Source organism: Triticum urartu, chromosome 7A, assembly GCF_056163025.1.
Source record: "Triticum urartu cultivar PI428250 chromosome 7A, HENAU_Tu73, whole genome shotgun sequence".
In the NCBI taxonomy this organism is placed as follows: Eukaryota; Viridiplantae; Streptophyta; class Magnoliopsida; order Poales; family Poaceae; genus Triticum; species Triticum urartu.
Window position 1 is genome coordinate 656,046,344 of NC_141879.1, and position 14,532 is coordinate 656,060,875.

The window sequence follows — 14,532 nt, forward strand, 5'->3', positions numbered from 1 at the left end:
ATCTCCGAAAGTGTCTGTTGGGTTGGCACGAATCGAGACTGGGATTTGTCACTCCGTGTAAACGGAGAGGTATCTCTGGGCCCACTCGGTAGGACATCATCATAATGTGCACAATGTGATCAAGGAGTTGATCACGGGATGATGTGTTACGAAACGAGTAAAAGAGACTTGCCGGTAACGAGATTGAACAAGGTATCGGGATACCGACGATCGAATCTCGGGCAAGTATCGTACCGATGGACAAAGGGAATTGTATACGGGATTGATTAAGTCCTTGACATCGTGGTTCATCCGATGAGATCATCGTGGAACATGTGGGAGCCAACATGGGTATCCAGATCCCGCTGTTGGTTATTGACCGGAGAGTCATCTCGGTCATGTCTGCATGTCTCCCGAACCCGTAGGGTCTACACACTTAAGGTTCGGTGACGCTAGGGTTATAGAGATATTAGTATGCGGTAACCCGAAAGTTGTTCGGAGTCCCGGATGAGATCCCGGATGTCACGAGGAGTTCCGGAATGGTCCGGAGGTAAGGAATTATATATAGGAAGTGCTATTTCGGCCATCGGGACAAGTTTCGGGGTCATCGGTATTGTACCGGGACCACCGGAAGGGTCCCGGGGGTCCACCGGGTGGGGCCACCTGCCCCCGGGGGCCACATGGGCTGTAGGGGTGCGCCTTGGCCTACATGGGCCAAGGGCACCAGCCCCAAGAGGCCCATGCGCCAAGAGAAGAGGAAAAGGGGAGATTCCTAAAGGGGGAAGGCACCTCCGAGGTGCCTTGGGGAGGATGGACTCCTTCCCCCTTTGGCCGCACCCTTCCTTGGAGGAAGGGGAAAGGGCTGCACCTCCCCCTCTCCCTTGGCCCTATATATAGTGGGGAAAAGGAGGAGCAACCATACCTAAGTCCTGGCGCCTCCCTCTCCCTCCCGTGACACATCTCCCTCCTCCCGCAGCGCTTAGCGAAGCCCTGTTGAAATCCCGCTACTTCCACCACCACGCCGTCGTGTTGTTGGATCTCCATCAACCTCTCCTCCCCCCTTGCTGGATCAAGAAGGAGGAGACGTCGCTGCTCCGTACGTGTGTTGAACGCGGAGGTGCCGTCCATTCGGCGCTAGGATCATCGGTGATTTGGATCACGACGAGTACGACTCCATCAACCCCGTTCTCTTGAACGCTTCCGCGCGCGATCTACAAGGGTATGTAGATCCACTCCTCCCTCGTTGGTAGATGACTCCATAGATTGATCTTGGTGATGCGTAGGAAAATTTTGAATTATTGCTACGTTCCCCAACAAAATTTACTACAGTGGGAATTTTATTTCATAATTTTTGGAGCTAGGGAAGTATGGATGTTGCAGCATTCTTTACAGACTATCCTGTTTAGGCAGATTGCTGTTATGTTTGCATTGTTTGCATATGTTTGTTTCTTTAATGATTCTATTTGAGGATATGACTATTAAATATACAGAGGCATTTAGTATGCAATGTTGAATAATAATTTTAGTGATTTTCTACAGTAGAGTATGATAAGGTTTTTGCAATAGTTTATACTAACTTATCTCATGAGTCCTTGTTGAGTTTTGTGTGGATGAAGCTTTTGAGATTTAGGGAGACCGTGATATGAGAGGAATTAAGGAGACACAAAAGCTCAAGCTTGGGGATGCCCAAGGCACCCCAAGATAGTATTTCAAGAAGTCTCAAGCATCTAAGCTTGGGGATGCCCCGGTTGGCATCCCACCTTTGTTCTTCAACAACTATCGGTTAGTATCGGTTGATCCTAAGTTTTTGCTTCTTCACATGATGTTTGCCATTCTTAGAATGTCATTTTATTTTGCTTTGCTTGCTGTTTGAATAAAATACCAAGATCTGAAATTATTAAATGTTAGAGAGTATTCACATAATTGCATAATTATTTGACTACTCATTGATCTTCATTTATATCTTTCGGAGTAGTTTGTTGTTGCTCTAGTGCTTCACTTATATCTTTTAGAGCATGGTGGCAATTTTATTTTGTAGAAATGGATGAACTCTAATGCTTCACTTATATCATTTTGAGAGTTTTAAATAGCATGGTAATTTGCTTAAATAATCCTAATATGCTAGGTATACAAGAAGAATAATAAAATTCTCTTATGAGTGTGTTGAATACTAAGAGAAGTTTGATACTTGATGATTGTTTTGAGATATGAGGATGGTAATATTAGAGTCATGCTAGTTGAGTGGTTATGAATTTGAGAAATACTTGTGTTGAAGTTTGTGATTCCCGTAGCATGCACGTATGGTGAACCGTTATGTGATGAAGTTGGAGCATGATTTATTTATTGATTATCTTCCTTATGAGTGGCGGTCGAGGACGAGCAATGGTCTTTTCCTACCAATCTATCCCCCTAGGAGCATGCGCGTAGTACTTTGTTTCGATAACTAATAGATTTTTGCAATAAGTATATGAGTTCTTTATGACTAATGTTAAGTCCATGGATTATACGCACTCTCACCCTTCCACCCTTGCTAGCCTCTCTAGTACCGCGCACCTTTCGCCGATACCATAAACCCACCATATACCTTCCTCAAAACAGCCACCATACCTACCTATTATGGAATTTCCATAGCCATTCCGAGATATATTGCCATGCAACTTTCCACCATTCCATTATTATGACACGCTTCATCATTGTCATATTGCTTTGCATGATCATGTAGTTGACATCGTATTTGTGGCAAGGTCGCCGTTCATAATTCTTTAATACATGTCACTCATGCATCATTGCACATCCCGGTACACCGCCGGAGGCATTCATATAGAGTCATATCTTGTTCTAAGTATCGAGTTGTAATTCTTGAGTTGTAAGAAAAATAAAAGTGTGATGATCATCATTATTAGAGCATTGTCCCAGTGAGGAAAGGATGATGGAGACTATGATTCCCCCACAAGTCGGGATGAGACTCCGGACGAAAAAAAAAGAGAAAAGACCCAAATAAAAAATATAAAAAATGAGAGAAAAAGAGAGAAGGTACAATGCTACTATCCTTTTACCACACTTCTGCTTCAAAGTAGCACCTTAATCTTCATGATAGAGAGTCTCCTATGTTGTCACTTTCATATACTAGTGGGAATCTTTCATTATAGAACTTGGCTTGTATATTCCAATGATGGGCTTCCTCAAAATGCCCTAGGTCTTCGTGAGCAAGCAAGTTGGATGCACACCCACTTACTTTCTTTTTGAGCTTTCATACACTTATAGCTCTAGTGCATCCGTTGCATGGCAATCCATACTCGCTCACATTGATATATATTGATGGGCATCTCCATAGCCCATTGATAAACCTAGTTGATGTGAGACTATCTTTTTCTTTTTTGTCTTCTCCACAACCACCATTCTATTCCACTATAGTGCTATGTCCATGGCTCACGCTCATGTATTGCGTGAAGATTGAAAAAGTTTGAGAACATCAAAAGTATGAAACAATTGCTTGACTTGTCATCGGGGTTGTGCATGATTTAAATACTTTGTGTGGTGAAGATAGAGCATAGCCAGACTATATGATTTTGTAGGGATAACTTTCTTTGCCCATGTTATTTTGAGAGGACATAATTGCTTAGTTAGTATGCTTGAAGTATTATCATTTTTATGTCAATATGAACTTTTGTCTTGAATCTTTCGGATCTTAATATTCATATCACAAGTAAGAAGAATTACATTGAAATTATGCCAACTAGCATTCCACATCAAAAATTATCTTTTTAACATTTACCTACTCGAGGACGAGCAGGAATTAAGCTTGGGGATGCTTGATACGTCTCCAACGATCTATAATTTTTGATTGCTCCATGCTATATTATCTACTGTTTTGGGCAATATTGGGCTTTATTTTCCACTTTTATATTATCTTTGGGACTAACCTATTAATCAGAGGCCCAGCCCAGATTTGTTGTTTTATGTCTATTTCAGTGTTTCGAATAAAAGGAATATCAAACGGAGTCGAAACGGAACGAAATCAACTGGAGAAGTTATTTTTGGAACGAAAGCCACCGGATAGACTTGGACTCCACGTCAGGAGATACGGGAGGTGCTCACGAGGGTGCCCCCCCTTAGGGCGCGCCCCCTACCTCGTGGGGCCCCCGTGGCTCCTCCGACATACTTCCTACACCCATATATATCGTTGTACCCTAAAACTTCCAGAACGGAGATTAGATCGGGAGTTCCGCCGTCAGAAGCCTCCGTAGCCACCGAAAACCAATCTAGACCCGTTCTAGCACCCTGCCGGAGGGGGCAATCCTTCTCCAGTGGCCATCTTCATCATCCCGGTGCTCTCCATGACGAGGAGGTAGTAGTTCTCCCTCGGGGCTGAGGGTATGTACCAGTAGCTATGTGTTTGATCTCTCTCTCTCGTGTTCTTGATTTGGCACGATCTTGATGTATCGCGAGCTTTGCTATTATAGTTGGATCTTATGTTTCTCCTCCCCCTCTTCTCTCTTGTAATGAATTGAGTTTCCCCTTTGAAGTAATCTTATCGGATTGAGTCTTTAAAGATTTGAGAACACTTGATGTATGTCTTGCCGTGGATATCTATGGTGACAATGCGATATCACGTGATTCACTTGATGTATGTTTTGGTGATCAACTTGCGGGTTCCGCCCATGAACCTATGCATAGGGGTTGGCACATGTTTTCGTCGTGATTCTCTGATAGAAACTTTGGGGCACTCTTTGAGGTCATATGTGTTGGTTGAATAGATGAATCTGAGATTATGTGATGCATATCGTATAATCATACCCACGGATACTTGAGGTGACATTGGAGTATCTAGGTGACATTAGGGTTTTGGTTGATTTGTGTCTTAAGGTGTTATTCTAGTACGAACTCTAGGGCTGTTTGTGACACCTATAGGAATAGCCCAACGAATTGATTGAAAAGAATAACTTTGAGGTGGTTTCGTACCCTACCATAATCTCTTCGTTCGTTCTCCGCTATTAGTGACTTTGGAGTGACTCTTTGTTGCATGTTGAGGGATAGTTATGTGATCCAATTATGTTATTATTGTTGAGGGAACTTACACTAGCGAAAGTATGAACCCTAGGCCTTGTTTCAACGCATTGCAATACCGTTTATGCTCACTTTTATCATTTGTTACCTTGCTGTTTTTATTATTTCAGATTACAAATACCTTTATCTACTATCCATATACCACTTGTATCACCATCTCTTCGTCGAACTAGTGCACCTATACAATTTACCATTGTATTGGGTGTGTTGGGGACACAAGAGACTCTTTGTTATTTGATTGCAGGGTTGCTTGAGAGAGACCATCTTCATCCTACGCCTCCTACGGATTGATAAACCTTAGGTCATTCACTTGAGGGAAATTTGCTATTATCCTACAAACCTCTGCACTTGGAGGTCCAACAACGTCTACAAGAAGAAGGTTGTGTAGTAGACATCACTCCCGCCTTGGTCGCCCCGCCAGCTCCGCCTGGTGCGTTGCGGGCCGCCTTGTCCTGTTGGTGCCTCTGCTGAGCCGCCGGCGGCCTCTGCCTCGCCTCCGGGCCGATCCGTCTTCCGCTGAATCGGTGTACCACGGCACCCGGCGCCTCAAGTTGTCGCCCGCTTTAGCTGCACCCCCGCTAGACACTATATGGCCGTGGTTCTGCTCTGCTATTCTTTCCCAGGAGTGCCTTGCCTTTTATGAGTAAAATCAACTGTTGAGCACACACAGTTTCTGCATATGCATAGAGAAAACATCACCGGGTCTGGCGGGTGTCGCACTAAAGTTGTGCTGAATTTCTGAATAAAGGAAAAGGAGGCGTCGTATAGGTAGTATGTTTGGGGAAACACAATTGATGATGTTGTTTGCCAAACAAAGTTCAGATGCAGTCAAGCAAACGGCACTCAGATGCTATAGCAAAGAGCAAAAGTCAACGCTTGGTCTCTGCTCATTATTTCGGTGTAGCCATACGGCGTTGGGAGAATTGGCCAGTTTTTCCTTGAGAACGTCTGTCCATGCCCTTCCGAGGAAGCCGACTGACATATGGAGCTTGCTAGTTTAAAGGAAATTTTGTCCAATGTATTTCTTCGTGCCCCATCTGATATACATTCAAGTGGAAGTAACAATACCGCGGTAATTATCAACATCGCGGCTGGTAATTTCTGGCCAAACATATCAGGTTAAATCCATCCAGTCAATTTTTTATTGATACATTTTTATGATTTCGAGAACAATTACTCTCGCCTGCAATATCCTTTATGTAGGATAATTAGTCACGACAAAACTGGCTTATACCGTGGGTACAGAGCACGTGTTGGTGACATTTTGCATCAGTGTTCATGTGTACCTTATTACACGGTGAATGGACGCGTGCAAGCCGTCCCCTTTGCTATCTGGTCTACTCCAACAGTTCTGAAGCAAAAGATGATTTATTATCGGCCTCCACTGGATGGCTTGATGAGCAGGCGCACAAGTCGCCGCCACTACGGTTTGGGTAATTTCAACAAACAGTTGGGATGAACAGCTGGCCGGATTACTGACATAAATCATACGGGATCATTTATAACCCGCCACAATCGACTTCAAGTTTCCGTGGATTCACATTGCGTTATCAACGGCAAGGATATACAATGAGTGTTGCGAAGATCATTAACTCGCCACCTTGCTTCCAGCTTCAACATATGACAGCGGTCCGTTGTTTAGCTATATGCCGGTTTATATCAAGGCCTAATATGAAGAATCTCAAGCCAACTCCTCGAGCCATCTTGAGACCCAGGGGTTACGATGACATGACTCAGCAAATTTTGTCAGCAAATTCAAGAACCCTGGATCATTAGAGGGAAAATAACCCGGTCTCGGGAGTACTGCCTCATTGGTGAAAATTTAAAGGCCGTCAGAAAATTTCTGGCTCAAAAAGAAGAATTCTGGTTTAAAATCCGGTTCAAGGGAAATATGTCTCTCACAAAGCATTGAAGCTTAATATCCGGTTTAAAATTCCGGTTCAAAAAAGAATTCATCTCTCGCAAGTTCGAGTTTCTCAGAAAAATTAAAGATTGCCAAAGAGAACTTGTTACCATGATGCGCGGTTCAAACATGGTTATCCTGCCTTACGGGCTTATCTTATTATGGTCACATGGGGGCTTCCTGCTCATTGAACGAAGCTATGATTACCCTTCGATCCGGCTTATATGCCATGCCTACAAAACACTTGGGGGCTTGCTACGCAGGTTAAAGGGACCAAAGAGAGTCTGTTGCAAAAGCACAACTCAAATATAGGCGCCCATTGAGCACAGCTCAAAATATTGCTTGGGGGCTCTTTTGTTCTAAATAACAAAGAATTTTTATAACCCTTGTAATAGGCTTAAAATCCAGGTGTATTCACCTAAAACCCCGGGTTATCCTGCATTTTTAAGTAAGCCACTCCGCCCAGGTAATCCTGAAATGACCCGCCGAACGTTTGACAAGTCAATCTTATGCAGACCCTAAACTTGTCAAAGTTAAAACGACGATTGGTTGTGTGGGGTCCATCTTATAAGGTTTGTAAAATTGTTTAACTTAGTGGCCTGGCAGCCCATGGAAAGCCTCGTTTTTTCGGACTGGCAGCCCATGAAAAGCCTCGTTTTTCGTTTGTTTTTATTCGACAGATCTTTTGAGGTTTATTTGATGAGGCTTATAATGCTTTATGATTACAATTCACCGGTGTTTATTAACCCGGCCTGGCTTTCGACTATAAGTCGTCGGTGTGAGATAAGATAATATCCGGTGTTTATTAACCCGGCCTGGCTTTGTTCTCAAGCCGACAATATATGATAATTACAAGTGCTCAAATTTTGGATTATGACCCTTACTACACTGGCTTGGTAAACCAACAATGTGATCAAATATCATAGAAACCGGTTTTCAAACCGGGTTATATTATTCAAATCTTTAATAGCCAACATGGCTAGATTTTTATTATGGTTATCAATAACCAGTATTATGATTGAGGTTTTCAAAGTTGCTTTAGCTCAATGGATATTATTTTATCAATGGATATGATTTATTCTACAATGGAAGGAATAGTCCCGAGTCGCCGCAGGCTTACGACCCGGCACTTGGGGGCTACATTATTCAAAGTTGAGATTACATCAAATATGCAAGTCCCATGTCACTGCCAGCATGTACCATGGCACTTGGGGGTTAATGCAAAGTCATTTTTGCTCACCTCATTGAATACCCGACTCATCACATCGTAATGAGCCGGCCCTTGGGGGTTACCAATTGCTCATGTCAACAATTCAAGGTACACAAATCTTAATCCATTATATTGAAGGGTCCAATGCTCAGTTGGTAAAGCACAAAGCTTTTGACCTTGTGGACATGGATTCAAGCCCTATGATGGGGGTTACATCATATGATGTTATTTTCAATGAAGTATATATAAAGTTCCAGCTCAGTATTATCGTACTGACCCGGCCCTTGGGGGCTGCACGTTGTTGTTCAAGTCTATATGATCATATTTATAAAGTCCCTGCTCATTATTGCATAATGACCCGGCCCTTGGGGGCTACACTGGTTGAAGTTTTTCTGGGCATCAGGCAATTACAAGTCCCAAGTTGCTGCAAGCATGACAACCCGGCACTTGGGGGATACATATGTGGAATACTCAGTTCTGACTAGTGATTGAGATGAAAAACATGGATTTCTTCAAAGTGGTAATATTTATGTTGAAGCAAGTCTTAAGTCATCACTTTGCTCTACTCAAGACTTGGGGGCTACAGGTAATATGGATATGAGGGAGAGAAATCTTCAAAATTCTCAAAGTTTTGACCCGGCGTCGGCAACAATTATAACTCGGCATCATCTATTTATGACCCGGCAAGTTTTTTCTTTAAACCGGTTGAAGGTCAGATGAGTATTTCAAGACCAATATTTAGGCATTGGGAGCTGAGTCAAATGAATTATTCTTCACAATTTTTCTCTGGGAGAAACCAACGTCAGCAAATTGATTATGAAGTTGGCTTATTGACCCGGAATTTAAGGATGTTCAGGTGCCGGCTTACAAGAATATTTAACCCGGAGCATAACCTGTTAAAATTGTTCTTGTGTTTTGTTTACAGGATCGGTTTGAAATGGATAAATCCAAATTAAACTGGGAGCTAATGTCGGGGATATACCTCATGATATGACCCGGCTGGGACTTGGTATTTCATTGGTATGACCCGGCAGATTGTTTACTGTAAACCGACAGATTGTTTAAGCCAGATGTTAAGCTGACAGATTGTAAGCCGGCGGATTGTTTACTGTAAGCCGGTAGATTGTTTAAGCCAGATGTTAAGCTGGCAGATTGTAACCCGGCAGATTGTTTACTGTAAGCCGGCATATTGTTTAAGCCAGTTGTTAAGCTGGCAGATTGTAAGCCGGCAGATTGTTTACTGTAAGCCGGCAGATTGTTTAAGCCAGATTTAAGCTGGCAGATTGTAAGCCGGCAGACAGTTAAGCCAGATTGTAAGTCGGCAGTTAAGAAGCCCAAGACGTTAAGAAGCCCATGGTGAGAAGCCCATGGAGAGAAGCCGTGAAGAGAAGTCAGAATAGTTAAGTCTTAAGTTCGAGTTGGACTCTACATGTAACCCGCCCCTTCAACTTATATAAGGAGGGGCAGGGCACCCCAAGGGGGACATGTTGAATAATCGTTAAGTCTAAACACAATTAGGAGAGCTGGAGATACGGCGACTCCCTCATGATGATAATGAGACCTAGCCACAAACAGCATGTAGGGTTGTTACCGGATGATGTTTTCCGGGGCCCGAAGCTGTCTAAACTCTTGTCTTGTTTGCGTCTCTCGATTCTGCTTAATCCCTCTCAAGTTACCACATAGATGCGTTGGCCTCACGACTAAGTCCTCATATTAGGACATCTTCCGTGACAATTCCATGATAAATTCTTAATTTGGTGTTGATGAATAAAACCCTATTAGCTAAATGGTTTTGGAATCTAGGATCTGAAACTGGATTATGGCAGGATGTGTTGCTTATCAAGTATGTGAAAGGTAAATGCATTCCTGGAATTAAACCCAAAGTAGGCGATTCTTACTTTTGGTCATGTCTGCTGAAAATTAAAGATATGTTTTACCAACATTGTAAAAAAGTATTGGGGATGGAAAAAATACTATATTTTGGGAAGACTGGTGGGCACATGACAAATCACTGAAATTGGCTTATCAAAGAATTTATTTACTTAGCTTTGATCACAACATTGTTGTGGCTTGGGCTGTTGCGGAAGGATGGGAAGGCTTTCCTTTTAGGAGAACTATTCTTTGATAATCTATAGACTTCTCGAATCGTTTGAAATTAAGATGCGAGGAAGTTAAAATGAGAGGGGTTAAGAACTAGATTAAATGGATGCTTATGACTGATAGGAAGTTTACTCTTAAATATTTATACATGCATTTGATTAAATTGTCCTATGGCTTTCCACATAAATTTATGTGGAGAAAACCAAAGTTCCTTCGAAAATTAAAATTCTCCTATGGTTGATCACCAAGAAAAGCATTTTAACTTAACCGCAAGTTTTCAAGGGGGTTCACAAGTGTAGTTTCAGTTGGGTCGCAACTGCATGTTTTCAAGGGGGGCACATGTTCAAGTTCTCAAATGGGGTTGCAACTGCATGTTTTGAGGTCGCAACTACATGTGTTCCAAATGGGGCCGCAACTGCAGGTTTTCAAATGGGTTCGGAATTGCATGTGTTCATGGGGGTCACAACTTCATGTTTTCAAATGGGGCCGCAACTTCATGTTTTCAAATGGGGCCGCAACTGTAAGTATTCAAGGGGGGTCTCAACTGCATGTGGTCAAGGGTGGTCGCGACTACTAGTTTTCAAGTTGGGTCGCAACTGCATGTGTTCAAGGAGGGTCCCAACTACATGTTTTTACATGGGGTCGCAACTGCAAGTTTTCAAGTGAGGTCGCAATTGCATTTGTTCAAGGGTGCTCGCAACTGAAGGTTTTCAAATAGGGCCGCAACTGCAAGTTTTCAAGTGGGGTCGCAACTGCATGTTTTCAAATAGGGGTCGCAACTACATGTGTTCAATGGGGTCGCAACTACATGTGTTCAAATAGGGGTCGCAACTGCATGTTTTCAAATGGAGTCGCAATTGCAAGTTTTCAAGTGAGGTCGCAATTGCATGTGTTTAAGGGTGGTTGCAACTGTAGGTTTTCAAATAGGGTCGCAACTGCAAGTTTTGAAGTGGAGTCACAACTACATGTTCAAATAGGGGTCACAACTTCATGTGTCCAAGGGGGTCGCCACCTCATATAGGGGTCATAACTACATGTGTTCAAGGGGGGGTGTCACAACTGCATGTTTTCAAATAGGGATCGCAATTGCATGTTTTGAATAAGGGTCACAACTGCATGTGTTCAAGGAGGGTCGCAACTATGTGTTTAAAGGGCTCGCAATTGCATGTTTTCAAAAGGGATCGCAACTGTATGTTTTCAAATAGGGGTCGCAATTGCATGTGTTCAGGGGGGGTCGCAAACTACATTTTTTCAAGGGGCCAACTAGGGGGGTCGCAACTGCAAGTTATCTTTCTGCCGGCTGCAATTAACATTTTTAAAATTTGCAAAAAAAATTCAAATTCTTAATTTTAAAAATTCACTACCATTTTCAAATTGCCAAACAATTTTCAAGTTCATGAACAGTTTTTAAAAAAATATTGAATATTTTAAAATTCACAAACATTTTTAAAAATTGTCAATTTAAAATTCCAGATTAGTTTTAAAAATACATGAGTATTTTCTAAACATTTGACTAAAAAATAGTACTCCCTCCATTCGGAATTACTTGTCGCAGAAATGAATGTATCTAGACGTATTTTAGTTCTAGATACATTCATTTTCGAGACAAGTAATTCCAAACGGAGGGAGTACATTTTGGACATTTTATTTCAAATATTTTTTTTAATTTATATTGTACGCAAGTGCAGAGCTTGCTGTCCGTCAAAGAATGCAACTAGTTTTGCCATGTGCTTGCATTTCTTCTATGGCTGGCGCTCTTTACGCGTCTAGCGACCTAGAGCTTTATTCCACATGCTTGTCCTTACTTGGGCCTGCCTAGTTACGTTATTGACCAGCGATCAGATGACATTGATCACATATATCAGTGGATTAATAATAAAGAGAATTTAGCTTCTTTTTTTTAGGGATATAAAGAGAATTTAGCTGATGTCATGTGAATGACACTAAAGTATATCTCATCTAGGTGAGTTCTAGGCATTCCCTATAGAGAAATATCAACATCTACAATACCAGTAAATACATTATGGAATATATTTTTATACCATACAAGGTAGTACAAAGAATACTTATTTGATAGAGGTAATATCATCTGATCATGTGTATGACCCCACTTGTTAGTGAGTGTGTGGCGTATTCTTACAGAAAGCACTCTCATATTTTTTTTATTTATGAAAAAAAAAAACCCGACGCACTGCACATATATGTGAAAATCGGAAATCATAAACTCAAGAAAAGACGTGTCTGCTAGGAGTCGAACCCATGACAAACTGTTTAACACAAAATACTCTAGCCATTACAACATTCAGGTCGTGAATTCTAATTTGGATCAGGAATTTATATATACTCAAAGAAAACGCAAGTGAAGCTTAAATAGGTTGCGGATACTGCGGCCAGTTTTGGGCGCGCTATTTTTTTTGAAGATATTTGTACAATATAAGTAATAAAGTTATGTTCAAATATTTGTGTGTTAAAAATGTTATACATATATACGATGATTAAAACTTAAAAATATTTTAAAATAAATCTATGTATTATATATATAGTAAAACATAAGTAATAAAAACATTTAATATATTTATAAAACATAAGTAACAAAATTATGTTCAAGTATTTGTGTGTTAAAAATACTACACTTACAAACGATGATTAGTAAAAAACATTTAAACATAAATATGTGTATTATGTAAAAATATTAAGTTAATACGGATTGAAAATGTTTATGAAATAAATATGTTTAATGAATCAAAAAATGATATACACTTGCATCTTATATTTAAATTACAGAAAATGATGAATACAACTATTTAGTAAATATTTATGAATATTCAGTTGTGTATAATTTTTTACTCATGATTTATATTTAAACTATATATTTTAAATATTAGCCATGATTGAATGTTATATTAACAGTTAAGTTTAAATTATGAACACTTTTAATTATACCAACATTCAACTATACAAATGTGTGTATAATTATTGAACTGTTTGTAAATTATAATAACATTTTTGAATTGTAATCTAGAAAACCAAATATGTAATGCGCACATTTATATAAAACCCATGTTTGCATAATACTCAGGTTTATAAAATATTATATTAACTATTTTTTTATCTTAAAAAACCTGTGCAAAAATATATAATACACACATTTATATAAGACACAGGTTTTACAAATGTCTTTAAAAAAAGTAACGCGTGCAAAATGGGCCGCAGTATACGCAGCCCATTTAAGCTCCACATGGTGACGCTATAGCCACTCCACATATTCAGTCGTTGTCGATATCACACACTCAAACCTGAACGGTGGAGTGGCTATAGCATCACCTACCAATACAGTTGGCCGCGGGTTAACTCTCACATATATGTGTAGTGCGGTAGGGTTTTCTATAAATAAAAGATATGAGGAGGTTTTGTTCAAAAATGCATCGCCGTGGTTGACTTTTTCAGTGAATAAAAAAATATGAGGGTGTTTTTTTAAATATGTCGCGTCCGGCATCATTGATCACTCACTAACAGATGGGGCCATGCACATGAATACGTCCGCATACACGTATTGTGATCATATCTGCACGCTTGAGTCAAATTAGATAGCCACAAAACCGTATTTTAGAAGTTCTAGCACCAAACTAAACACCAGCGCTCATCCCCCATATCTTGCCTGCTCCGTCGAGGAGCTCCGGTTTTCGTTGGGTGGGAGCGAGTGCCGGGATGCAGGACCGGGGGAAACCCTACCAGCCTTGCCGGCTGCGACGGCGGCGACGCTCACGGGCGCCGCTCACCTTCCTGGAGGCGTCGGTCAGGTCCTGTTCCCCACCCCCGTCCCCCTTGTCTCCTGGGTTAACACCTCAACTCTGTTGAACGGCGACGACGCCTCTGGCGCCGTAACCTTCTTGAAGGCGCTGTTTTGGGGAACAAGGATGGGATGTGGGCTTTGTTGCGGTGTGGGCGGAGGGCGTGTTCATCCTGGCTGCTCACCCTCTTTCGTGCCAGAGCTCTGGTCATTGGCGTTTGGTTGCTCTAGGTGAGTCGACGGCGGCAAGCGGGGATCGCCTGGTTCCGCTCTTGTGGCTTCCTTCAATACCAGCCATCCAAGTTCTAGGGTGAACATATCCATCACTCAACGGTTCGGCGCCCTCGAGCTGGGCGAGGAGGCAGGGGCCTTCTTTGATAATGGATCTGGTAGGCTGCGTCTTCTCCAAGTCCTGGAGTTATTGACAACGGCATGCTTTGTTTTGTCGTCGTTCCCCTCTCCTGAGCCAGCTGTCGTCTCCTC